Raw genomic sequence first — 27,093 nt, forward strand, 5'->3', positions numbered from 1 at the left:
CTCTATATGGTGTGACTTCCTCATCCTCTTCTGAATCTGATAAAAGAGGAGAGACGGTTCTCTCTGCCATCTTGCTAGGGGGATTTTCAGAAGCAGCAGGCATAAGAGGAGTTGCTGAACATTGTGCAGACTTCTGTAGTTACACAAGGTACTCCTGGGAAAATTGCTCCTAATCAAAGGTAATACAGGAGTAACCTTAGATGTCTGTGGTAGACCTGAGGCCCAAACTCTGTATGCCTGACCCTTAGCATCTGGGTTTTGGGCACCCACTCTCAATACATTGTTGTCAACTTATGTAGGTAGGATGTCTGCACCACTAATAATTACCAGAAAAATCATTCATCAAGGGAACAATCAGAATGCCAAGGAGTCAAGTCAGAAAGGCTTCAATATCTTGTCCCAACCTAGATATCTGACAACCAGCATCAAAATTTGAATATCTGTAGTCAGAACGCCAGAAATTTCCATTATAAGGTACAGTTTTTAAAGCCATAAACAGCCATGAAGACGTTTGTCCCCAAAGTATTTATTTTTGGTCTGTTTCTCATAAAACTGTGGTTTTCTGGAAAATCACTGGCAAATCATTGAGGACTGAAGTCAGAAAATAATGTCGGGCGTTTGAGTTTCAGACTTCATATCCTTCAGAACATTAATGTGAAATGCAAAACCTGTTATTCTATAAACATTCTAAGTTTGTAAGAGCAATATTTAAAAACTGTCCCTATTTTGGGCCTTTGTCCCCCCTATTATTTATGGCTTTGTCCAGATTTTTTGGTCTAAGAGGTTGAGATATAGTTCATAGTTATCAGTATTGTGAGTTATTCCAGAAAAAGAAAATCTACTACAAATGCAAGTTATTAGGAGGAAACCATTTCCAATAAAAATACTGTCTGACAATTTTCTGTTATGGCATTATTAACATGCGACCATAAGAAATGGTCTTCTATAATATTTCATTAGATGAAACACAGACTAATAATAAAGGCTTCTGCTTAACACCTATAAAGATCAAGGCCTAGGGAACCACCAACAAATTAAAATGGTACAAAAATGTATCTGATTGGGGTATATAGTGTACTCTCTGCTATGCCAGCCTCTCCCCAGTGGCCTTGATGTGAGTATGCAGCTAGCTGCTACATGACTACATGGCCAATTTCTGAAAAAGAACAGGTTTGTGGACCGATATCTACCTTTGTTAATTTTCACTCACTTCATTTCCTAGAGAAGTTATCCTTATAGTGAAAATGATTAGCTCTTGCAAGCAGTCTTTTATAACCTCTTATTATCAGATCAGTTTAAAGGAATGTCTAAGTATGACTATTTACTTCTAAGTAGCATGCATTAAATTTGGCATGAGACTATGGACTTAGTAATTTCTGATGTTGTGTAACATGAAGGTTTCTCCAGTGGAAGGTTTCTCCAGTGCTTCTTGCCACTGGTTGCCTTTGTCATTCCTTCACAGTGTCATACAAAGCCCCCTTATATTGGCAACAAGCATCAGGGATACTTGTTATGCATCTGGTATCCAAAATGGATTGTAAGGATGCCAGTACAGATCAGACACTTGTGAGCAGGGAGCACATTATCAGTGTGGTTACTCCTACACCTCAGAAAGCTAGCCTTCTTTGAATTCATTTTACCCTGGATGCAGTGGGTTCACAGATGAGTTATTGCACTGCTGAACATACAACCCTATCAACACTACTGCAGCCTCTACAAGCACCCCTTTGAGTCACTCACCTAGCTGGACCCGTCCTCCCCTTAGAACAACTCTCTTGACATGTACAATCTCTGTTATGACACTGACTGTTTACAATTGAGGTAAGAAGAGATGAGAGGACATCCACATGACAAAAACAAGAAGCGTTCTATGAGGACAAAATTAGCAATAAGAAACCAATACAGTGAAATATGATTGATTAATAGCTTGAGATAAAGAAAATTGCCCATTATGTTCAGGAGGCCATAGTACATGGACTAACGTATTTTCACATCTCTATAGTTAGTTTCACAAAGTTCAGCTGACTTTTCTGTCCAAATGCAGTTTAATTTTCTAAGGTTGGAAATCTTCACTGAAACCCAATGGTCTACAGTACACAAGCCAGCGACAGACTTTAATAATAATGCGCTGTGCTATAGACAGAAATTTTAATACCAAAACGTGATTGGAAAAAAAGGGAATACATGGATACTAATGCATGTAAACCATGTTCCTTCTGTAACACTGTCAGTAAAAGCAGGTTTATTACAAATCCACAAAGCTTTCGAGAAAAAATCCCTTCCTCAGTGTGTATAGCAATATTAAAACCAGTACCTCTTTTATACAATTCAAAAAAGTGCCACAGCCCAATCAAAGAAAATATCTAATAAATCAATTAAAATTTAAAGTAACTCTGCATATAAAAAACTGCACATATAGAAAAAAGAACTCTGCATATAAAGAAACTGTATATACGAACAAACTCTACATACATAAAAAAAAAGAAGTACTCAAAATATGAACTTATTACAAGCATAATTAAAGACATTATGACATATTTTGTCTGTTTTTATGTTTGTAATAGGTTCATATTTTGTGGACTTTTTCATATATGCAGAATTTCTTTATAGGCAGAGCTCTTTTTTTCTATATATGCTGAGTTACTTTAAATTTTAATTGATTAATTGGATATTTTCTTTGGGCTGTGACACTTTTTTTGAATTGTATAAAAGAGGTACTGGTTTTAATATTGCTATACATACTGAGGAAGGGATCTTTCCTGAAAGCTTTGTGGATTTGTAATAAACCTGCTTTTACTGACTCTGCGTGTCCATCATTTTGAATTGCTTGTTTGCTGCTTGGACTTTCTTTGCATTCCAACCACACCTCTGTGCTGTCCTATTTTGGCCTTCTGTAACACTGCCATGCAAAAACAATGTATTCTTTTTAGGATATAAATGAAGGTTAATGTTTCACATTAGAAATGTATTTAATGGGATTACACTGGATTCTTTTTACCTTTAATGTCCCAGCTTTATTAATCAGATTCCTCAAGCATAACTAAGGATTAATGTCTTCTTGGCAAGGTTTCACATGCACAGCACAGGAGGTTATAGCCTTTTATACAGATTTTACAGATAAGAATTAAAACTTAACTGGAGAGCTAAAATGTTACTTTGTGCCACATTTCCATATATCAAGTCAAAACAATGAATATATGTTTTCACTTGCAACATACCTCTGATACGTAGCCCTGTTCTTGTCTAAACTGAAATTCAGACCATTGGTGTTGTCTGGGGAAGTGGTGTTGTCTGAAGAAGTGCAGATTTTAATCAAATGGTGTTGAAAACTTATTTTATCATTATTGCATGCAATGCTGGATTTCAGTGTTATGTCATCTGCAAACTTGGACTTTAGTGCATCTCCAGAGCCGACTGTACTGGCTATAGGTTGACCTTCCAAAAAAAAAAAAAAAAAGAAACTTTCTGAACATGATCTGAGGTAATTGTCTGAGAAGGCATTTCCATGCATTTGTAAAGTAAAATAGTTATCTGTGGGCAGATTTGCCTTCTATACATCTTACACATAAGGTGACACCCTGTACCCTCTCTTAATTATAATCAGCTTTGAGATCATGAAATGTGAGGGATTTAACAGCTTCACAAAAACAATGTTTTGCACAATCAGCCTGAATTATATGGAAGTCATATGACTTGTCTTTATTTTATTGTATTATCACTCTTTTTATGTGTAGGCAGTTTAGCAAAGAAAATCAGAAAACATTTTTCTTATTTTAGCAATAAGGTTTAATCTGAATAACTTTAGCACAAAACAAGAGCTGGGATCCATAGTGCTACACACCTGCTCAGTGCTACATTTCTAGGGGATCACTGCAGGAAGAGCTGCACAGCTAATTAGACATGTAGTATGCAGTGAGTAGTGCCAGCAGTCCAAGCAAAGTACCACACAATTAAAGGCAAGTGTAATGCTAAGGGGTGAAGCAGCACTAGGCCGCTCTACAGCCGGAGCAACACTACAGTGGGGTGCATGAGTGATCTGACATAAGTCACCTCAAAAACAGAGCAGTGCATTTGAGTCAATGTGTGCTCATAATACGAGCAATGTAGTACCAAAGAAAGTACAGTTGTGTACACTTACCATAAATGTAGATGTTCGAGTGTATTCACTGTTGCAGTCATCACATTTGGGTTATCCCTGCCAGGGTAGCCCTCGGCCGGCCTGAATACCAGAGGCTTAGTTTTTCTGCGTCAGTTGCTGTTGCTTCAGGACTGACGTCAGGTCATCAGTAGTATAAAGTAAGGCAGCTGACGCCATTACCTCAGTTTTTCTTGCCCTAACCTGTCAGGATCCCACAAGTGGTAGCCAGGTTCTGGTGGAAGAACCCCACCAGTAGAAAGTAAATACCAATATGTCCCTTGTAAGGAAAGAGAAGAAAGAAGAGGGGAATGGAGGGAGGGAAACCAGGACTGCAACAGTGAATACACTCGAACATCTACATTTATAGTAAGTGTACACATCTGTACTATGTTCTTCATGTTTCACTGTTGCAGTCATCACATTTGGGTTGAGTCCCAAAGCTGAGGAAATGGATGGAGGCAGTCAAGGAAACTAGGGATTGGCTAGGATGCCCTGCAAGACTGCAGAGGCAAACCCTGCCCTGGATTTGAAGAAGATAGGCAGGTGGTAATGTTTGTTAAAGGTGTGAACAAATGTCCAGGTGGCAGCCTCCCGGATGTCCTTGGTGGGGACTCCTCTGAGGAAAGCTGCAGAGGTGGAGACTGCATTGGTGGAGTGAGTCCTGACCCCCTTGGGGGGAGGCTTTCCATGTTGCTTGTAGCAGAAATGGATGCAGTGTGCTATCTATTTGGAAATGGTTTGTTTGGAGATGGCTTTGCCCTCTGCCCCTGCAGCAAAGCTAACCAGCAATTGATCAGACTTTCTGAAGGATTTAGTCCTGTCTAGTTAGAATCTGAGCTGTCTGTGCACATCTAGGGAGTGTAAGATCCTTTCCTCCTTGTTCTGTGGGTTAGGGAAAAAGGTGGGCAAATGAATGGCTTGGTTGAGAGCCATGCTGGACACCATCTTGGGTATGAAGGATAGGTTAGTCCTGAGGGATACCCTGTCAGCATGGAAGATGATGAAAGTTTCCACAGCCATGAGTGCTTGCAGCTCGGAGACCCTTCTGGCTGAAGTGATGGCCAGAAGGAAAGCTGTCTTCCAGGAGAGAAATTTTAGCTCTGCTGAAGAGGCTGGTTTGAAGGGGGGCAGGGTGAGCTTTTCCAACACAAAGTTAAGGTCCCAAGCTAGGGTTGGTGCTCTTCTGGGTGGCCTGAAGTTGCTAGCCCCTCTTAGGAACTGTTGGATCAGAGGGGGTGAGAAAAGGGGCTACTCGGTGGGTAAATGAGCAGAGATAGCAGAGGCATGAATTTTAATAGAGGAAAAAGAGAGACCACTGTGTAGCAGGTCAGCTAAGTAATCTAGGATGAGACGGAGGGAGGGCTGTGCCGTATTAGCTCCCTTAACCTGAATCTAGGTGCAGAACCTTTTCCATTTGTCAGCATAAGACTTTCTAGTACTAGGGCATCTGGCCTCATGAATAACATCTAGAACCTGTTTACTGAGGTTGGCAGATTGATCGGGAGGTTAGAGAATAAGCCAAGCTACCAAATTGAGGATCTGCAATTGGGAATGCATGAATTCTCCTTCCCTCTGGGTCAGGAGGGTTGGAATCTGAGTGAGATGCCATGGTGGCAGTGGGGACAGACTGTGCAGCAGTGGATACCAGTGCTGGTGAGGCCAGTCTAGAGCAATAAGAATTGTTCTTGGTTTTTCCTTCTTTATTTTGAGCAGTACCCTGGGGATGAGAGGTAGTGGATGAAAGGCATAGACCGATAGCTTGACCCAGGGGAAGGACAAGGCATCCACTTGCAGTGATGCTCCCTGGTGCAGAACTTGCTGAGATGATGGTTGGTGTGGGAGGCAAAGAGGTCAACCTTCAGGGTACCCCATTTCTGAGTTATTAGGGTGAAGGTTCTTTTGTCAAGCTGACACCCGTGTGGGTCCAGAAAATTTCTGCTTAAGTGGTCTGCCAGAGAGTTTTGAGAACCTGGTAGGAATTGTGCTAACAGGTGGAGTTGCATGGCAGTGGCTGTGTGCCAAAGGATTATGGCCAGCCTGCATAGAGAGTAGGAGTGAGCCCTCCCTGCTTGTTGATATACCACATCACAGTGGTGCTGTCTGTTTTGATCAGGAGAGCCCCTGGAGAGAGAAGGGGCTTGAAAGCTGTCAAGGCATGCTGGACAGCTATCATCTCTTTTTGGTTGATGTGCAGATGGATTTGCTGTGGGCTCCATTGGCCCTGTATGCGTCTGCCATCCAGGTGTGCACCCCAGGCATAGTCTGATGCATCTGTGATGAGGGTCTGGGCAGCGGGGGGTGGTGAGAAAGGTAGTCCCTTTTTGTTGGAGCATGTTGTTGCCCACCAAAGAAAATCTTTTCTGAGACAAGGTATCATGGGTATAAGAGTCTCCAGTTCTTGAGAGTGTTGACACCAAAGGCTTTTTAGGTACCATTGAAGTTTCCTCATATGCAGTCTGGCATAGGGAATGAGTAGAATGCATGATGCCATGAACCCCAGAGCTTCCAGGATTTTCCTTGCAGATAACTGGGGTCTAGTGGCTAGTCGAGAGAAGTAGGCTGTCAGGAAAGTTTGCTTTTCTGGTGTAAGGAATGCCATCTGGGATGCTGTGTCCAGGCTTGCTCCCAGGAATATAATCCTTTGGGTGGGTACCTGTTTGGATTTCTTTTCATTGATTGTGTACCCTAGGGAGATTAGTAGGGACTTTACAAAGGCCAGGTGCTTGAGCAGCTTTTCCTGGCTGTCTGCCTGAATTAGGCAGTCATCTAAGTATGGGTAAATCTGGATATTCCTTTGTCTGCAAAGTGCAATAGCCAGAGCCAGACATTTTGTGAAAACTCTGGGAGCAGTAGATAAGCCAAAGGGAAGTGCAGAGAACTGAAAGTGCAGAGATCCTGCCCTGAAACAGAGATATTTCCTGCATGATTCCCTGATAGAAATGTGGGGGTAGGCCTCTTTTAGGTCTAGGGTGGCTAGCCAAGCATCCTTGGAGAGCATGGGTAGCAGCTGCTGGAGGGTGAGCATTTTGAATTTTGGTATCACCAGGAAGGTGTTTATAATGGATAGATCAAGGGTGGGGCACCAGTTGCCCTCTTTTCTGGGTACCAGAAAAAGTCTGGAGTAGAACCTTGGCCTTTCTGTTCTGCAGGAACATGCTCTATTGCCCTCATAGTGAGCAGGGAAATGACTTGCTTTTGTGCCTCTGCCCACTGGTTTGGAGGTAGATCTGGGAACCCTTTTGGAGTTGGAAGGGTATGGAAAGAAAGTTTGTATCCCTGGGACACTACATTCAGATCGCAGCGGTCGTTGCTAATGGTGGCCCAGGTGCTTGCATGAAAGGAGAATTTTCCTCCTATGGGTAAGTGAAGGTGGGCAGTGGGATGTGGTAGGGGAGGAAAGTCATTGTGAGTTCTTACCATAAGGGGATGGCTTAGAACTCCCTGTTTTTGAAGTGGAGGAAGTCCACTGTTTAGATCTCTGCATTCCCTGTGGCTGCTGTATGGGGGGGGGGGGTATGCTTCCATGGGATCTGGGCTGAACTGACCTGGTGGGAGCAGGAAAGGACCAGTGCTTGGAGGGACAATGCCTGCTGAACCTGGGTGGCTGGAGCTGTAAGAAGTTCTTAACTGTCTGCATAGATTTTGCTTTTTCTTCCATCTTTTTTAAGACCTCTTCAGCCTTAGTGCCAAATAAGTTGTCTTTATGCAAGGGGGCATCCAACAATTTAGATTTAACATGGTCTGGCAAGGGCTGTTCCTCAAGCCATGCATGTCTTCTAAGGACAGAACTGGTGACTGCTGCCCTGCCAGAAGCTTTTAGGGCATCAAAACCACAGTGCAAGGTGTGTTTAGTTACTTGACTGGCAGAATGCATTAACTTTTGTAACTCTTTAGATTCTGCACAAGCAGGAAAGGAAGACATTTTTTGTTTGAGGAGTTCCAGGGTATGTTGCTGAAATTTTAGCATATGGAACTGGCAATTTAGTGCTCTGAAAGCAAGAATAACACGATGTGTATACTTTTTTATCTCATCTGTCTAGTGCTCGGGAATCCCTATCTGAGGGGGTGGGATTCTTAGCAGAGGTTACTTTAATTCCTTTAGGCCCTTGAGAAATTACTTCAGGGTCAGCAGTAGGATTTTTAAAGAGAAATTTGTGTGAGTCAGGGAGTCAAACTGGATTCCAGGAAAACATCCTCCACAACATTCAGGACTGGGGTAATGGCCAGGGGTCTGTGCTGTGGAAGATCTAAGAATTCCCTGAGTCTCATTTTAGACTGAGGGTAGTCCTGACTTTCCCATTGGAAATGCTCCCTCAAGGTATGAAGGTTTTCCCCAAAGGAAAAGTCCTCTGGGGGAGAGGATGAAGGAGTGGAATCCTCTGCATAAGAATCCTCATAAGTAGAGAGGGGTTGCATGTCTTCATATTCAGATGCATCAGAGTCATTAGACTCCTGTTCAGACAAAACTACAGGGAACAGATCTCTTTTTCTTTTGGAAGGGGTAGCTTGGCTTCCCCTGATCAGCATGATAAGGTTTTCTGCCATTTTAAGCATTTGAGACTGAGGCAAGGAAGCAGGTGTACCTAAGATTGGATCGTCGGTTTCTTGGGTGTGGTTCGTACCCTGGGTCTAAGAAACTCGGTAGTTTTTGAAAGAACGGTAGACGTGAAAGAAGTCATCGGTTTGTGTTGAGAATTGGTAGTGTGAAGGACTTCCTCAGAATCCAGTGCCTGCTCAGTGGCTCCGGACACATCCAAGGGAGAAACAACCGCAAGATCCTTAGTCGAAGAAGAGTCTTGTGGCATATCACACTCCGAAAGGGTCTCGGTAGCGGCCTGCAAAACCACAGAAGCGGGCATCAGGAGGTGTGAAAGCACCGGAGAACTGATGACTAGCTTAACGGAAGCGCTGTTGGTAGATTTGTACCTGTGTGGTCTGTCTCTGTCTTTATCTTTATGTTTTTTTGGAAGATCTGCTGTCGGATGGCTTACTGAAGCCATATCGAAATTCGAGGACTGTAAGCGAAAATATATAGCTACAATAAGGCCCCGATGATGTATAGTTCTGGCGTTGAACAAAGCACAGAAGTGACAGTGGGTGACGTCGTGGTATGGGCCTAAGCAAGTGACGCAATAAGAATTAAAGTCTCGGTGTGGTATTTGCTTTCCACAGGCGAGACAATTCTTAACTTTTTCTGACATCGGTTAGTGCAAGAAAAAAGGATCCCCAGTGGGGTACTTAGCTTTAGAAGACTTCAATTCAGAAGACGAATCTCAGGTAGTGGCTGACCAGCACTCATGTGAACTGCTTCTGCTTCGGGGTCCATGGCAAGAAAGACTGATGTAATGGTGTCAGCTGCCTTATTTTATACTACTGATGACCTGAAGCGACAGCAACCGACGCAGAAATACTAAGCCTCTGGTATTCAGACCGGCTAAGGGCTACCCTGGCAGGGATAACCCAAATGTGATGACTGCAACAGCGAAACACAAAGAGCATCTGCATTTTGCACTCATCCAGCACAATTAGGATAGCAGAATAACCACCAGATTTACTGTTAGTATGGGCAGCAAAGTGCCAGTCTTAAATGGGGAGGAAATGAGGTAGATAAGAAAGTAGGAAAGGGGAAACATTGATAAATATATTATATATTATTTATTATTTGTTGCATTGATTTATAGTTTTTATTTTCTGGTAATACTAATGTATTTGTATACCCATGAATTTTATTTGTCTGTTGTCCTAAATTTTAATTGATGTGCTTTCAGGTGTTTTTTATAAGTTGGCTGTGTTATGTGTTTCTGTTAACTATGCATATATATATATATATATATATATATATATATATATGAATGTACTGGGTTCATTTATTACTTTAACAGCACTGAAGAAGGGTTATTTCCGAAAGCTTTGTTTGTTATTAAAAGTGAGTTTTTTCTTATTTGCATTTCTTTTTGGGAAGACAGTCATCACATTTGGGTTATCCCTGCCAGGGTAGCCCTCAGCCGGTCTGAATACCAGAGGCTTGGTATTTCACTCATCTGGGTGACTATTCTTATGGGCCAGTTGCTTCCCTGGTTCTCAGAGCCCACTGGTTGCATGACTGTATGATCCATGTCAGATGGTACTCCAGGTTGCCAAGACAGGCATCTACATGCTGCTGCTGCATCTCAAATAGCAGCTGAGGTACACCGTGTCTCTGAGGTAAGGATAGCCACCAACAGGGGAAAGATGCGAGGGGGGATGTTAGGTGCTACCATGACTCCAGAACCATCATTGGTATGGCTACAACACTTGTCATTCACCAGTGGAAGTGTATGTCACTGATACATGCACAGTTAACTGTAATCCACAGCACTGTGGAGATGGTTAGTGTATGCTGTAGATTCCAGTGCATGGTAATATAGATTATAGGGACTTCTGAGGTTACTGGTGGTGAATGTTGCTTCTATAGGTAGGTGCTTCCATAAGATATGCTGCAACTGCCATCCAGGTTGCTTGCAGATGCTATGCATTACATAGCCATGCAAGAGTTTGGATGTGGGGAGGATATCCGTAGATGATCCCAAGTTTGATAACACAAACTGTCAATGAGACAGCAGCACTGTCATTGAGGGCACACAGCCCACCACCCTCAGCTGTAGTTGCTGCCCAGATCAAAGACAAGAGCATTATTTTAGCTCAACACCTGGGATGCCTCTTCATGTTACATGTGTAGGTTCATATAGTTTTATCCACTTCCTGTCACCTGTGGCCATGCAACCTACCACCATTATTGTGAACAATAACTACTTCATGGGCACTGATGCTGATCAGGATCAATATACAATTTTCCCAATTAAAGCCAATGCTCATGGTCTCAATAATTCTACCCCTTCACTGTTGTAGACTTCATCAAGCCACCTCACCACAAGCCAACACAGTGGACGGTGCTAATGGTATGCTGACCCTACCACTAGGGAGTGTAATCTCTGATCTCCATCACCTCCCAAGGTATCTCGCTACTATATTCACCTCCTGTGACTCTACCACTATGTCACCCACTATTGTGTCCCCCAAATGTGCAAGTGTTGGTGACTGTGTCCTGCTCACTGTCTAACATGTGAGGATATGGTGATGTGTGATGCACAGTATGGTCAGCCTGTGCACTGGACTGCATAGCCAGGATGTTACAATACATGCATTTACTTCCTTTCACCACGTGTGGCTGCTGAGCGATCCCTGGCGTTTAGTTTGTATAGCATTGCATAGCTTCTATTATCACCTTTCTACATTTGTTGTGCCCTTCTGGACTCCAAGACCAGCTCAACCCAACTACCTAAGCCTGATTGAGTGTTTCTGAGACCTGGGTAACCCAACAACCCTTGGACTAAAGGCCACAGCTACCTTTATTCATTGCATAGCTTCTATTATCACCTTTCTACATTTGTTGTGCCCTTCTGGACTCCAAGACCAGCTCAACCCAACTACCTAAGCCTGATTGAGTGTTTCTGAGACCTGGGTAACCCAACAACCCTTGGACTAAAGGCCACAGCTACCTTTATTCATTGCATAGCTTCTATTATCACCTTTCTACATTTGTTGTGCCCTTCTGGACTCCAAGACCAGCTCAACCCAACTACCTAAGCCTGATTGAGTGTTTCTGAGACCTGGGTAACCCAACAACCCTTGGACTAAAGGCCACAGCTACCTTTATTGTATGTTACAAACAGATTATTTGATTAGCTTAATTATTACCAAATATCTGACCCCAGCACCTCCAAGGTGCACAACTTCTCCTGCCATATCTGCCAGCAGCCATACCCCCCTGGTTTAACTCTCTTTTGTTTCTACCTTTTGCCCCTACTACCACAGCTACCCTTCTGCCTTGTTACACCATTCTTTCCACTACCCTACTTCACCTTAATATTGCACTGCTTCCATCTCCTTTTAGCTGTTTTAGATTTGGCCACTAGATGGCACTCATCATACACCTGTAATCTCATTTCTTTTGCTACCCCACCACCCTCCGTGAGGCTTATAAGCTTGTGGCACTCTTCTCTTTCTGATGACAAAGCCCTCTTAACCCTGCTACCCATTCTCCTTCCTAGTTCTTATACAGCTCGCTACCTAACTCGCTCCTCTACTCTCCCAGGTGTTTCCCTCTCTCTATGTCCTCCTCTTCTGACTCTCACCTTGGCTACTCTGTTACTGTCTCTAGTGCTTACCTTCCTCCTTACTGATTGTTTCCTCTCACTGCTCCTCTTACTTTGGTCTGCTAGTTCTTTCTCCCTTCCGTGCCCTCACTATCCTCACTCACACGCTGCTTATACTCCCATCTTCCCCCTACTTTTTCCATTCTCAGTGCCTGCCCCTTACTTTGTACTTCTTTGCTGTGATCTCATTCCTCGTCCAGTGGGTATGATATCCCTCTCTACTCCTTCTATTTAACTCTTAGGTAGACTACTATCTCCCTTATATCTGTTATAGCTCCCACCTCTATCAGATCTTCTCTGTCCCCCTCACCCTTACCTCCTCCCAGTACTCCACACTTCTATTATAGTTATTTTCTTCCCTCTTCACCTTTCTACACTGTTCCGGTATTTATTCCGATTATTAATTACTTTGCCCCCCCCCCCCGCTTACCACTTCCGTGCCTGAGGTATTATAGGGGACTGCCTCCTTACTGGCGCCATCTTTACTTCCTTTCACCACGTGTGGCTGCTGAGCGATCCCTGGCGTTTAGTTTGTATAGGTATGTGCGTGTTTTTTGTTACAATTGTTCTAGCTGCAGATACATGTTTGCGTTTTTGTTACTGACACAGTCTTGCTTGTTTAAGTGTTATTTTTTGCATTTTTGCCGCCTGCTTTTCTAGAAGCATTGCTCAGATTGTTTTGTTTTACTTTGTTTGTACTTGTAAAAAGCTTTCTTTGTTTGCTCTGAATACCCCTCCTATTTTGTGGTTTTTTTCCCCGCGGCTCCTTTAATTCCGCCAAGATATCGTTGTTCTGAAGCAGCAGACTAGCCCCACATGATCCCGATAGTTAGTATAGCTGGAGCTTGAATGATTATTCACTGTATGCTTTTGCTTTCCCCTACTTTTAAGCGGTTTACCTAGGGATAAACTGTATATAGCTTGCTATGCTTTCTTACTGATTAGCGACTAGCCTAGGAAACGGGTGCAGCTGCCTACGCTTTAGTTTAATGGTCGCTATCTCTAAACAGTGATTTAGATTCAATTTACCTACTTCTAGGCTTTGTACCTAAAGGTGTATACTATATAGCTTATATGCACTCTTTTAGTTTCAGCGACTAGCCCAGGAACCTGATATAGCTGCTTATACTTTACTTTCATTGCCTCCCCTTGTAAGCGTGATTATGTTTCCTTAGTTTTGATTACTTGTACCTAGCAATGCATAGTATATAGCTTACTGTGCCTTTAAATTTATTAGCGACTAGCCTAGGGAACATATGCAGTTGATTACTCTTCTAGTTAATTGACGGAATTCTACATATCTCTGTAGCTAACTCCTAATAGTTAATTGCCCATATCTTAAAGTATGTTTTAAGACCTGCTGATGTGTTATAACTAGTCTACTGATGTGTTCTTTCATGAGAATGCTCTGCACTTTCCTGTGTTAGTTAAGCTGACTTATGTAATTAGGAGACTGCTCTGGGATTGTAACCTTTCACTGTATTGTCCTTTTACATGGTTATTGATGATTATTATAGTTTCCTGCTACTTTGTTGTATAACTTGATGTTGTGTACTCCTGGTGTTTGAGAACCACTTTTGTCCTAGTTATTCACTCTGTTAAGACTGTATTACCATTAATATGCCTCATCTGTTTTACCTGTTGTCACTTTCTTCCTTTGACTTATTTTTATTTCCTCCCCCAGCATTGCATAGCTTCTATTATCACCTTTCTACATTTGTTGTGCCCTTCTGGACTCCAAGACCAGCTCAACCCAACTACCTAAGCCTGATTGAGTGTTTCTGAGACCTGGGTAACCCAACAACCCTTGGACTAAAGGCCACAGCTACCTTTATTGTATGTTACAAACAGATTATTTGATTAGCTTAATTATTACCAAATATCTGACCCCAGCACCTCCAAGGTGCACAACTTCTCCTGCCATATCTGCCAGCAGCCATACAGCCCTGGTTTAACTCTCTTTTGTTTCTACCTTTTGCCCCTACTACCACAGCTACCCTTCTGCCTTGTTACACCATTCTTTCCACTACCCTACTTCACCTTAATATTGCACTGCTTCCATCTCCTTTTAGCTGTTTTAGATTTGGCCACTAGATGGCACTCATCATACACCTGTAATCTCATTTCTTTTGCTACCCCACCACCCTCCGTGAGGCTTATAAGCTTGTGGCACTCTTCTCTTTCTGATGACAAAGCCCTCTTAACCCTGCTACCCATTCTCCTTCCTAGTTCTTATACAGCTCGCTACCTAACTCGCTCCTCTACTCTCCCAGGTGTTTCCCTCTCTCTATGTCCTCCTCTTCTGACTCTCACCTTGGCTACTCTGTTACTGTCTCTAGTGCTTACCTTCCTCCTTACTGATTGTTTCCTCTCACTGCTCCTCTTACTTTGGTCTGCTAGTTCTTTCTCCCTTCCTTGCCCTCACTATCCTCACTCACACGCTGCTTATACTCCCATCTTCCCCCTACTTTTTCCATTCTCAGTGCCTGCCCCTTACTTTGTACTTCTTTGCTGTGATCTCATTCCTCGTCCAGTGGGTATGATATCCCTCTCTACTCCTTCTATTTAACTCTTAGGTAGACTACTATCTCCCTTATATCTGTTATAGCTCCCACCTCTATCAGATCTTCTCTGTCCCCTCACCCTTACCTCCTCCCAGTACTCCACACTTCTATTATAGTTATTTTCTTCCCTCTTCACCTTTCTACACTGTTCCGTATTTATTCCGATTATTAATTACTTTGCCCCGCTTACCACTTCCGTGCCTGAGGTATTATATGGGACTGCCTCCTTACTGGCGCCATCTTTACTTCCTTTCACCACGTGTGGCTGCTGAGCGATCCCTGGCTTAGTTTGTATAGGTATGTAAGCGTGTTTTTGTTACAATTGTTCTAGCTGCAGATACATGTTTGCTTTTGTTACTGACACAGTCTTGCTTGTTTAAGTGTTATTTTTTGCATTTTTGCCGCCTGCTTTTCTAGAAGCATTGCTCAGATTGTTTTGTTTTACTTTGTCTGTACTTGTAAAAAGCTTTCTTTGTTTGCTCTGAATACCCCTCCTATTTTGTGGTTTTTCCCCATGCTCCTTTAATTCCGCCGCATATCGTTGTTCTGAAGCAGCAGACTAGCCCCACATGATCCCGATAGTTAGTATAGCTGGAGCTTGAGTGATTATTCACTGTATGCTTTTGCTTTCCCCTACTTTTAAGCGGTTTACCTAGGGATAAACTGTATATAGCTTGCTATGCTTTCTTACTGATTAGCGACTAGCCTAGGAAACGGTGCAGCTGCCTACGCTTTAGTTTAATGGTCGCTATCTCTAAACAGTGATTTAGATTCAATTTACCTACTTCTAGGCTTTGTACCTAAAGGTGTATACTATATAGCTTATATGCACTCTTTTAGTTTCAGCGACTAGCCCAGGAACCTGATATAGCTGCTTATACTTTACTTTCATTGCCTCCTCTTGTAAGCGTGATTATGTTTCCTTAGTTTTGATTACTTGTACCTAGCAATGCATAGTATATAGCTTACTGTGCCTTTAAATTTATTAGCGACTAGCCTAGGGAACATATGCAGTTGATTACTCTTCTAGTTAATTGACGGAATTCTACATATCTCTGTAGCTAACTCCTAATAGTTAATTGCCCATATCTTAAAGTATGTTTTAAGACCTGCTGATGTGTTATAACTAGTCTACTGATGTGTTCTTTCATGAGAATGCTCTGCACTTTCCTGTGTTAGTTAAGCTGACTTATGTAATTAGGAGACTGCTCTGGGATTGTAACCTTTCACTGTATTGTCCTTTTACATGGTTATTGATGATTATTATAGTTTCCCTGCTACTTTGTTGTATAACTTGATGTTGTGTACTCCTGGTGTTTGAGAACCACTTTTGTCCTAGTTATTCACTCTGTTAAGACTGTATTACCATTAATATGCCTCATCTGTTTTTACCTGTTGTCACTTTCTTCCTTTGACTTATTTTTTATTTCCTTCCCCAGCATTGCATAGCTTCTATTATCACCTTTCTACATTTGTTGTGCCCTTCTGGACTCCAAGACCAGCTCAACCCAACTACCTAAGCCTGATTGAGTGTTTCTGAGACCTGGGTAACCCAACAACCCTTGGACTAAAGGCCACAGCTACCTTTATTGTATGTTACAAACAGATTATTTGATTAGCTTAATTATTACCAAATATCTGACCCCAGCACCTCCAAGGTGCACAACTTCTCCTGCCATATCTGCCAGCAGCCATACCCCCCTGGTTTAACTCTCTTTTGTTTCTACCTTTTGCCCCTACTACCACAGCTACCCTTCTGCCTTGTTACACCATTCTTTCCACTACCCTACTTCACCTTAATATTGCACTGCTTCCATCTCCTTTTAGCTGTTTTAGATTTGGCCACTAGATGGCACTCATCATACACCTGTAATCTCATTTCTTTTGCTACCCCACCACCCTCCGTGAGGCTTATAAGCTTGTGGCACTCTTCTCTTTCTGATGACAAAGCCCTCTTAACCCTGCTACCCATTCTCCTTCCTAGTTCTTATACAGCTCGCTACCTAACTCGCTCCTCTACTCTCCCAGGTGTTTCCCTCTCTCTATGTCCTCCTCTTCTGACTCTCACCTTGGCTACTCTGTTACTGTCTCTAGTGCTTACCTTCCTCCTTACTGATTGTTTCCTCTCACTGCTCCTCTTACTTTGGTCTGCTAGTTCTTTCTCCCTTCCGTGCCCTCACTATCCTCACTCACACGCTGCTTATACTCCCATCTTCCCCCTACTTTTTCCATTCTCAGTGCCTGCCCCTTACTTTGTACTTCTTTGCTGTGATCTCATTCCTCGTCCAGTGGGTATGATATCCCTCTCTACTCCTTCTATTTAACTCTTAGGTAGACTACTATCTCCCTTATATCTGTTATAGCTCCCACCTCTATCAGATCTTCTCTGTCCCCCTCACCCTTACCTCCTCCCAGTACTCCACACTTCTATTATAGTTATTTTCTTCCCTCTTCACCTTTCTACACTGTTCCGGTATTTATTCCGATTATTAATTACTTTGCCCCCCCCCCCCGCTTACCACTTCCGTGCCTGAGGTATTATAGGGGACTGCCTCCTTACTGGCGCCATCTTTACTTCCTTTCACCACGTGTGGCTGCTGAGCGATCCCTGGCGTTTAGTTTGTATAGGTATGTAAGCGTGTTTTTTTGTTACAATTGTTCTAGCTGCAGATACATGTTTGCGTTTTTGTTACTGACACAGTCTTGCTTGTTTAAGTGTTATTTTTTGCATTTTTGCCGCCTGCTTTTCTAGAAGCATTGCTCAGATTGTTTTGTTTTACTTTGTCTGTACTTGTAAAAAGCTTTCTTTGTTTGCTCTGAATACCCCTCCTATTTTGTGGTTTTTTTCCCCGCGGCTCCTTTAATTCCGCCGCATATCGTTGTTCTGAAGCAGCAGACTAGCCCCACATGATCCCGATAGTTAGTATAGCTGGAGCTTGAGTGATTATTCACTGTATGCTTTTGCTTTCCCCTACTTTTAAGCGGTTTACCTAGGGATAAACTGTATATAGCTTGCTATGCTTTCTTACTGATTAGCGACTAGCCTAGGAAACGGGTGCAGCTGCCTACGCTTTAGTTTAATGGTCGCTATCTCTAAACAGTGATTTAGATTCAATTTACCTACTTCTAGGCTTTGTACCTAAAGGTGTATACTATATAGCTTATATGCACTCTTTTAGTTTCAGCGACTAGCCCAGGAACCTGATATAGCTGCTTATACTTTACTTTCATTGCCTCCCCTTGTAAGCGTGATTATGTTTCCTTAGTTTTTATTACTTGTACCTAGCAATGCATAGTATATAGCTTACTGTGCCTTTAAATTTATTAGCGACTAGCCTAGGGAACATATGCAGTTGATTACTCTTCTAGTTAATTGACGGAATTCTACATATCTCTGTAGCTAACTCCTAATAGTTAATTGCCCATATCTTAAAGTATGTTTTAAGACCTGCTGATGTGTTATAACTAGTCTACTGATGTGTTCTTTCATGAGAATGCTCTGCACTTTCCTGTGTTAGTTAAGCTGACTTATGTAATTAGGAGACTGCTCTGGGATTGTAACCTTTCACTGTATTGTCCTTTTACATGGTTATTGATGATTATTATAGTTTCCCTGCTACTTTGTTGTATAACTTGATGTTGTGTACTCCTGGTGTTTGAGAACCACTTTTGTCCTAGTTATTCACTCTGTTAAGACTGTATTACCATTAATATGCCTCATCTGTTTTTACCTGTTGTCACTTTCTTCCTTTGACTTATTTTTTATTTCCTTCCCCAGCATTGCATAGCTTCTATTATCACCTTTCTACATTTGTTGTGCCCTTCTGGACTCCAAGACCAGCTCAACCCAACTACCTAAGCCTGATTGAGTGTTTCTGAGACCTGGGTAACCCAACAACCCTTGGACTAAAGGCCACAGCTACCTTTATTGTATGTTACAAACAGATTATTTGATTAGCTTAATTATTACCAAATATCTGACCCCAGCACCTCCAAGGTGCACAACTTCTCCTGCCATATCTGCCAGCAGCCATACCCCCCTGGTTTAACTCTCTTTGTTTCTACCTTTTGCCCCCTACTACCACAGCTACCCTTCTGCCTTGTTACACCATTCTTTCCACTACCCTACTTCACCTTAATATTGCACTGCTTCCATCTCCTTTTAGCTGTTTTAGATTTGGCCACTAGATGGCACTCATCATACACCTGTAATCTCATTTCTTTTGCTACCCCACCACCCTCCGTGAGGCTTATAAGCTTGTGGCACTCTTCTCTTTCTGATGACAAAGCCCTCTTAACCCTGCTACCCATTCTCCTTCCTAGTTCTTATACAGCTCGCTACCTAACTCGCTCCTCTACTCTCCCAGGTGTTTCTCTCTCTCTATGTCCTCCTCTTCTGACTCTCACCTTGGCTACTCTGTTACTGTCTCTAGTGCTTACCTTCCTCCTTACTGATTGTTTCCTCTCACTGCTCCTCTTACTTTGGTCTGCCCCGCTCCGCTCCCCTACCCTACCCCCAAATCCCACCCACCCCCAGGGTCCTACCTTTATACATACTTAGGCACCCCCAATTAGCCAACTACCTATAACAGTTTTCCTATACATCTACCAATCAACTCCTCACTCCTACAACCACACCCTTCCTCAACACTAACACACCCTATCCTTACAAACCGTGCTGTCCTATAATTACTAGCCTCACACTCTATAAAAACATGCCTTTAACCCTTAAATCACTCTTTCCTCTTCTTCTCCTTAACATCCTGCTTTACTACTACACCCTTACCTCCTATGAAAATCACAAGCTTAACCAAACTCCTGCATCAGCCAAAAATACCACAACCACACTTCCTCTACCCAACCAAACACATATTAATATACTATCTACCTGTCCCTACCTCCCCCCTCTCTACCATAAAACACACCATTACAAATTCACAACCTCCAAACGGCTCTATCTAATACCATTCAAATACACAAAGGTCCTTCAACCCCCACAAACACTTTTACTTATAGATGGGGACATCCACCCCAACCCTGGTCCCAATACCCTCCACAATCACACACCTTCAAACCAAAATGCTAACTATTCTAACCCACCCTTTTCCTCTGACTCCCTCTCTATTGCTCACCTAAGTATTCGTAGCATTAAGAACAAAGTCACACAACTCCATGCCTTAATTGATTTCTATGCCTTTGATATCCTCTGTCTCACTGAAACCTGGCTTAAACCCAGTACCAAAGACAATGAATTCACTCCCCCAGGCTACAGCACCTTAAGGCAAGATCGTCCAAATAAAAAGGGTGGAGGTGTAGCCCTCCTATACAAATCCCAACTTCAGGTAGCCTTAATTGACTCCTTGCCTCCCACCCCAGCAAATGCTGAAATACTTTGCACCAAACTCCAAGTTAATAAATCCAAGGCTATAAATATAATATGTTCCTACATCCCCCCAGGCAAGAACATCAATACCCTAGAAAATATCCTAAGCTGGATTTCCTGCACCTTTCCCCAGGAAACCATAATCTTAGGTGATTTTAATATTGACTGGAGCTCCTGCATATCCCCCAAACCCACCATTCACCTTAATCTCTTTAACTTTCACCAAACCATCAACTCCCCTACTAGAATACATAAATCCACCCACAAACAAACCATTCTAGACTGGATACTGACCAACAACAATCCCTCTCCTATAAAACAGGAATACTCCTGACAATATCAGCGACCACCTCCTTACCTTTATCACTAAACAAAATGCAACAATCCCAAGCTAACTACTTATCGTACCAAATACAATAAAACAGAATTCAATCTAGCATCCTTTCAAAATGAACTCAAAGAATATAACTGGTCAACTCTAAAATACCTCCCAATAGATGAAGCAGTTGCCCATTTCAACAATACCTTCCTACAAATTCTAAACCATCATGCCCCATCCCGTTTAGTCAGAGTCAGCTCCAAAGCAGCTCCATGGCTCTCTGTTACAACTAAACAAACTATGCGAGCCAGAAATAAATTATGGTCTAAATGGAGGTCCACAAAAAACCCAATTGACCATCAAAATTTCAAACATCTGAGAAATAAAACAAAGAAACTTATCATTCTGGATAAAAAAACTACCACTTTCAATATCAACAAAACCAAAACCAAAACCCAAAAATTCTGGTCAGGAATAAATAAACTACTCCATCCAGGCAACACCAAAACACCTACCCCAGCTAGTTTAGCACAAACCCAACCTAACATAATAGCCAACACCTTTAACAACTTCTTCTCTCAAACAGTCACCTCACTTGCAAGCACCATGACTACCCCATGCCTCCAAATTACCCCCACTCTAAACAGTACCCACACACTAAAGTTTGAGACCGTCTCAACAACCTATATACGAAAACTACTTTCTAAACTAAAACCCTGCACCCCTTCTGCTGACAAACTTCCTGCTGAATATCTACAACTAGCTGCAACCGAAATAGCCTACCCAGTCTCCATCTTAATAAACAGAACTATAACAGAATCCAAAATCCCATCCTGCTGGAAAATCTCCCATATTATTCCCTCCATAAAGGAGGGAACTCCAACGAACTGTCCAATTTTCACCTATTGCCCTTCTATCTCCTCTATCCAAAATAATGGAACGCTGCATTCACCATCAACTTCTACATTATCTCTTGAATAACAACTTGCTTGTAGACTCTCAACATGGTTTTAGACCGCACCACAGTACTTCTACTGCCCTTCTCTCTTTCACTGACACTATCAATAAAACCGAAATAACAACCTGTTCTCCTCTGCACTATTCTTGGACCTCTCAAAAGCATTCGATATGGTCAACCATCAACTTCTCCTCGATACCTTAAAATCCCTCTCACTGGATTCACAAGCATTACAGTGGTTCAACTCATACTTGACTAATAGAAAACAAGCAGTCCTTTGGGACAGCCATCTATCCTCTCAACTCCCAATTACTATTGGCGTCCCACAAGGATCCATCCTAGGTCCCCTACTTTTCTCTATTTTCATTAATAACCTGCCCACTTCTCTCCCAACATCCACCTGTATACAATATGCAGATGATTCCACTCTCATCTGCTCTGCTTCTTCCCCAGCAGAACTCCACTCTGCTACCCAATTAGTCTTCACTGCAGCAGAAAAATGGTTTCAACATATCTGTCTCCTCCTAAATCCCAAAAAAACCAAACTACTACTCTTTACCCCAACCTGTAAATCCACCCCAATCTCTTTTCCATAGCATCCTGTAATGGCACTGTCATCAAACCTGACTATTGCACTAAACTGCTAGGCGTCACCATAGACAATCAGCTAAATTTTGACTATCACTTTGATTTAACTATCAAGACAGTCAATAAAAAGATTGGTGCCCTATACAGACTAAAGCCCTATCTTACTGCTACTTCCCGAGTGGCCCTCGCCCAAACTCACCTTATTTCTGCATTAACGTACGCCTCTCCTTCCTTTATCAACATATCTAAATCTAATCTTCAGAAACTGAATACTGCCTACCACAGTATAGCCAGATTTGCCACTGGCTCTCCATTCCAAACTCACCACTGTCTTAACTTAAAGAAACTAAACTGGCTTGAACTCCCAAACCTAATACTCCTACAACAACTGATCATCACTTTTAAAATTCTACATTACCCCTCCAATATACCCATACTAAATAAACTCATCACACCTTATAAAAATCTCTCGACACTTAGATCAGCCAACAAGCTACTAGTTACTACTTTGAAATCTCATAACAAATCAGGTGATTCCTTATTTGCAAACACTATCGGTTCTTACTGGAATAAACTTCCCACAGAACTGACCTCCCTAAGCTCATGTCACCTTATTTAAAAACACATGAAAATTCACCTACTAATTCACTGGCTATGTCCCTGCTCCAATCCCGACTGAGCTCAGCATTTTATTACTCTCTCCAGTCTGCTACTGTGTAATGTTTCCGCTCCCGTTCTAACTTAGACTGACTTCATCAGCCCCTTTATTGGACACTCACTTTTTTTTCTCTCAAATTTCTGTCTCCCTCTCTTCTTAACCATCTTCTTTTCTGTCTCTTGCTACCTTTTGCTGACCTCCTATAATCCTGCTGCCTTTGCATTTCATCACTATCCTGTTTCCCACCTCTCCTTTTCCAACTGTACACTCCCAACCATTACTAAGTCCATTATACTTGTACCAAACTGATAATATACTTTTCCCACTCTCTGTCTACCTTATTTTCTGCCTTTTCCTTATCTTTAACTACATAATTACCTGTTAAAATTCCAACCTGCTCTTTTAACACTTTATATTAACAGATTTCTTGCTTTTTCCTAATACCTAATTTGTTATCATGACTACTGACTAATGATATTTTTCAACTTGACTAATGATATTTTTTAACTTTACTTTGTATTTTAGATACTGGAGCTTATCTCCTTAGCCCCTTAACTGAACTTTGTTTCTCATCTACTCAGACTAGTCCAGGATAACTGTATATTCATTTGTATTTTGCCTCATTACATTATGTTAGTGTTAATTTAGTAATGTTTTTCGTAAACTGTATTGTCTTATTCTGATAGTGGAGCTTTTCTCCTCGGGCCTCTGCTGAAAATGGACATGTATCCAGCCAGACTAGCCCGGTTAACAAATGTAAAATAAAATAAATAAAAATAAAATAAATGCATCATTTTATTCTGTTTTGTCTATGTCATGGCCCATAGTTGTGGACCAGACAGCACCATTTTGTTAGTGCTGTAATGTACTGTGCCCACCATTCTTTGTATCTGGCTTTACTGCTACATGTTCCTCTCTTGCTCTCCACCCTGACTTTCATTTGTTGCTGCAACTTGCATGACAGGTCTTGCTATGATGTTCACTTGATGCTCTGCTTACACAGTATCATGTTGTGAAGCACTGCACATGCCGAAAATATCTTGCCATAGATGTTGAGAATATACTACAATCCCTTTCTTGATGTGTCTAAATATGGGAAGTTTCCTTTCAGTAGTCCAAATAACAACTCAGCTATGTTATAGGCTTCAGTGTGGGCCATATTATATGACATTTTCTGCATGGTCTGAGAGTTGCGTATTATGGGTCATCAACCAGGGCTCTAGTGCATATCTAATGTTGCGCAAGGCACAGAACAAACAACATACTGTATGTGGCCTGTTCCCAACATGCATGGTACCTGTGTAAACTAATGGAGCAGTAGGTAAACATTATGGCAAAACTTGCCATGCAAGTTACAGTAGCCTAAGTTATTTGGGTATTACATATTGTGCGAGCCAGCTTCCTGAAAGCTTTGGGTGCCTTCCATGTGCTCCAACTGCTAGGAGCACTCTGCTTCCTGTAAAAGGCAGCTAGAGTACCAAATTACTTCAGAGCATTTTTTTCCAGGAAGGAGGCAAGAGCCTTGTACACTTGTACTAGGAAACAAAGCAAAACATAACTGTACACATAATGGTGCAACTAAACCCACCATGGCAACTACAAGAAAAAATAGGAGGCTGGAGAGATGGATGTCTACTGCAGCAGTGACCCATTAAAAATCTACTGTTATAGTAACTTACTTACACGACTATTCTATGTTTATAAATGGATCACTGTTGCAGTAGCCCAAGCTATTTGGGTAGAGTCCCATAGTTTAGAAAGGATTAACAAAAAAGGGAAGAGGCCAATAACTAAGACTCCAGGAGGCCTTGGAGAATGGTAATGGCAAAGCCTGCCCTGAACCAGGAAAAGGAATCCAGTCTGTAGGGCTTTGTAAAGTGTGAACATAGCACCAAGTTGCGTCATTTAAAATAGTCCTACACTCCACCCCTCCAGCTAGCCACTAAGGAAGCCAATACCCTTGTTGAATGAGCTGTAACCCTGCCTGGAAGTGGCTTATTGTGGTGAGTGTAATAAAATGTAATAGCATTGGACAACCATCTAGAAAAAGCTTAGTCATAGGTTATTCTTTCCTCTTGCATTCGCAGGAGATGAACAGCTGGTCAGCTTTGTCTAGTTAGTATCTGAGTTGCCTGTGTACATCCAGAGTGAAAAAATATCTCTCCTTGTTCCCTGGATTAGGAAAGAAGACTGAGAGAGTAATAGTCTATCTTAAAGTAAACTCTGACATGGCTTTAGGCATAAAGGTGGGAGTTCTCAAAGAAACCCTATTCCTATGAAAAAATGAGGTAGGCTTGGCTCACCATAACTACTTGTAACTCATATACTCTCTTGGTAGATGTCAGGGAAATACATAAAACAATCTTCCATGTTAAGAACCTCAAATAAGCCATGTGTAAACTATTCAAATGGAGACAAAGTAAGTTTTCAAGCACAAATCTGAGATACCAGGAATATGCAAAAACAAGGGACTTTTAGGAGCATAAGAGCTCATGAGCTTAACAGAACTTTTGCTTGCCAGTATCTAATTTTGTAAATCTTTGTGCATTACTCTGACTTGTGGGTGTATGTTTGTGTATTGCCACATTTAATAGCACATACTATACTACAGGTGTCATTAGTAAGATTACAGTCTGAAGTTTACGTTTAAATAAAATAAGTTCATAGGTAAGTACTAGGCTAGCTGCCCTTGTGGGCCATTTAAAGCCTAGCCAGTTTCCCTTTTCTTGCTTGCATTAACATTTCTCACTAAGTTTGAGATTGGCCTTCCTCATCCCATGATTGATAATTATATACTGCCCCTAATGAGAATAACTGGGATCATACCATAAATAATTTAAGGGGGACCTATGCATGTAAAGCATTTAGGAGCTGTCTGTGTCCATTAGTAGCATAGGGGGCAGCCTGGGGTACATTTTCTGTTTCCCATCCATAGATCCAAGTTGCAATTGAATATTGACAAGGATGAGCTTTGCTTTATGTGGACGGGGAGTCTGTTCCACAGCAGCGGTATCCTCTGTGAGATATACCTGTTCCTCCAAACCATTCTGTTGATATTGCAGAAGAAGTTCAGATCCCTAGACAGAATATTTCTGATGTCACTTGATTTGCTGGTGTGCAGTAAGTCCATCAGTACTGGGTCAGAGGATGCTTTGTATGCCAGACATTGGTCACTGCTTAGCAGTCTAGGATATTGAATATAGCGGTAGGGCTTTTAGGTGGTCCATGTAGACCATATTTTTTAGGGCTTGTATCCTTTTAATAAGGTATCTCTCTGGGTGTTCCAGTTGCTGCATGTGTCTTCACAGATACATGCCAAAGGGGCATTGTACTCAATGACTGGCCTAATGAGGGCTGAGTAAAGGGGAACAATGACATCCACAGATCTAGACACAATCCCTTTCTTTATAAGCCGTACAATTTAGAAGGACTTTCTTACAACACAGGATACATGTTGGTCAAAAGTTAGGTCACTGTCCACATAAGTTCCCAAATCCCAAACAACTGGGTCAGCTCTTAGGGGTATATTGTCAGTGTGATAATTCCTCAGGGTAGACGACTTGCATTTGGCTTCAGTCTGTGATTCTGGCACCAGTTATTTGTTTGTGACAAACTTCCTGCAGGATGGATAAGTCATTTGGGAATTCAATGACTGCTCCTAGCTTGTAGTCATCTACAAACTTAGTTGGCCAGAGCCCTTTGGTATTGGCTTTTAATTCAGAGGATTCCATTGGTGACTGATCTCTTTGTGGAGCTAATTTCCACTATTTTGATTCTTGCATCCTATCTGTGAGCCAGATGGCAATCCAACGCGTCACACAGGGGTTTATTCCCAGTTTATTTACCTTTTCTACTATGCTTAAGTGGGGAATTGTGTCAAACATTTTGGCCAGGTCGAGGTATGCGGTGTGTACTGTTTTGCCTTCATCCATTGCTTTGATGACCCAGTGTTTAGATGTTCCCTATATCCTGATTGAGTAGTTCCTTCATAAGTCTTCCCATGGCTTTGCATAACAGGCTGGTCAGACTTATAGGCTTGTAATTGCCTGGGTCAATACAGGGGAATGACTATAGCTGTTCTCCATTTGCTTGCTACAAAACTTGTATGGAGAGTGAGATTGAACAATGTTTTAGGGGTTTTGGCTAAGTTGTGCTTCATGCTGTGATAATACTTTACAGAAACAGCAGAAATAGGAACTGTTGCTGGTAAACGGATGTGTAAATTTAAGCATGTGATGGACTAACTCAAACTGTGAAGCATAATAATCATGTGCAGAGGCAGAATTTCTG

The 27,093-nt window shown here is 42.0% G+C and overlaps 1 protein-coding gene and 1 long non-coding RNA gene across 2 annotated transcripts in view; both read left to right on the top strand.

Moving 5' to 3' along the window:
- GRB7 (growth factor receptor bound protein 7) overlaps positions 1-27,093 on the top strand; it is a 2,830,640-nt gene that overhangs the window by 35,759 nt on the left and 2,767,788 nt on the right. The window lies entirely within an intron of this gene.
- Positions 11,386-18,769, top strand: LOC122802923. The gene is made up of 4 exons (XR_006365010.1): positions 11,386-11,835; positions 14,018-14,169; positions 16,337-16,488; positions 18,676-18,769. It is a non-coding gene; the product is annotated as an uncharacterized LOC122802923 (long non-coding RNA).

This window comes from Protopterus annectens, chromosome 5.part0 (assembly GCF_019279795.1).
Source record: "Protopterus annectens isolate FY-2018-M chromosome 5.part0, PAN1.0, whole genome shotgun sequence".
NCBI lineage: Eukaryota > Metazoa > Chordata > Ceratodontiformes > Protopteridae > Protopterus > Protopterus annectens.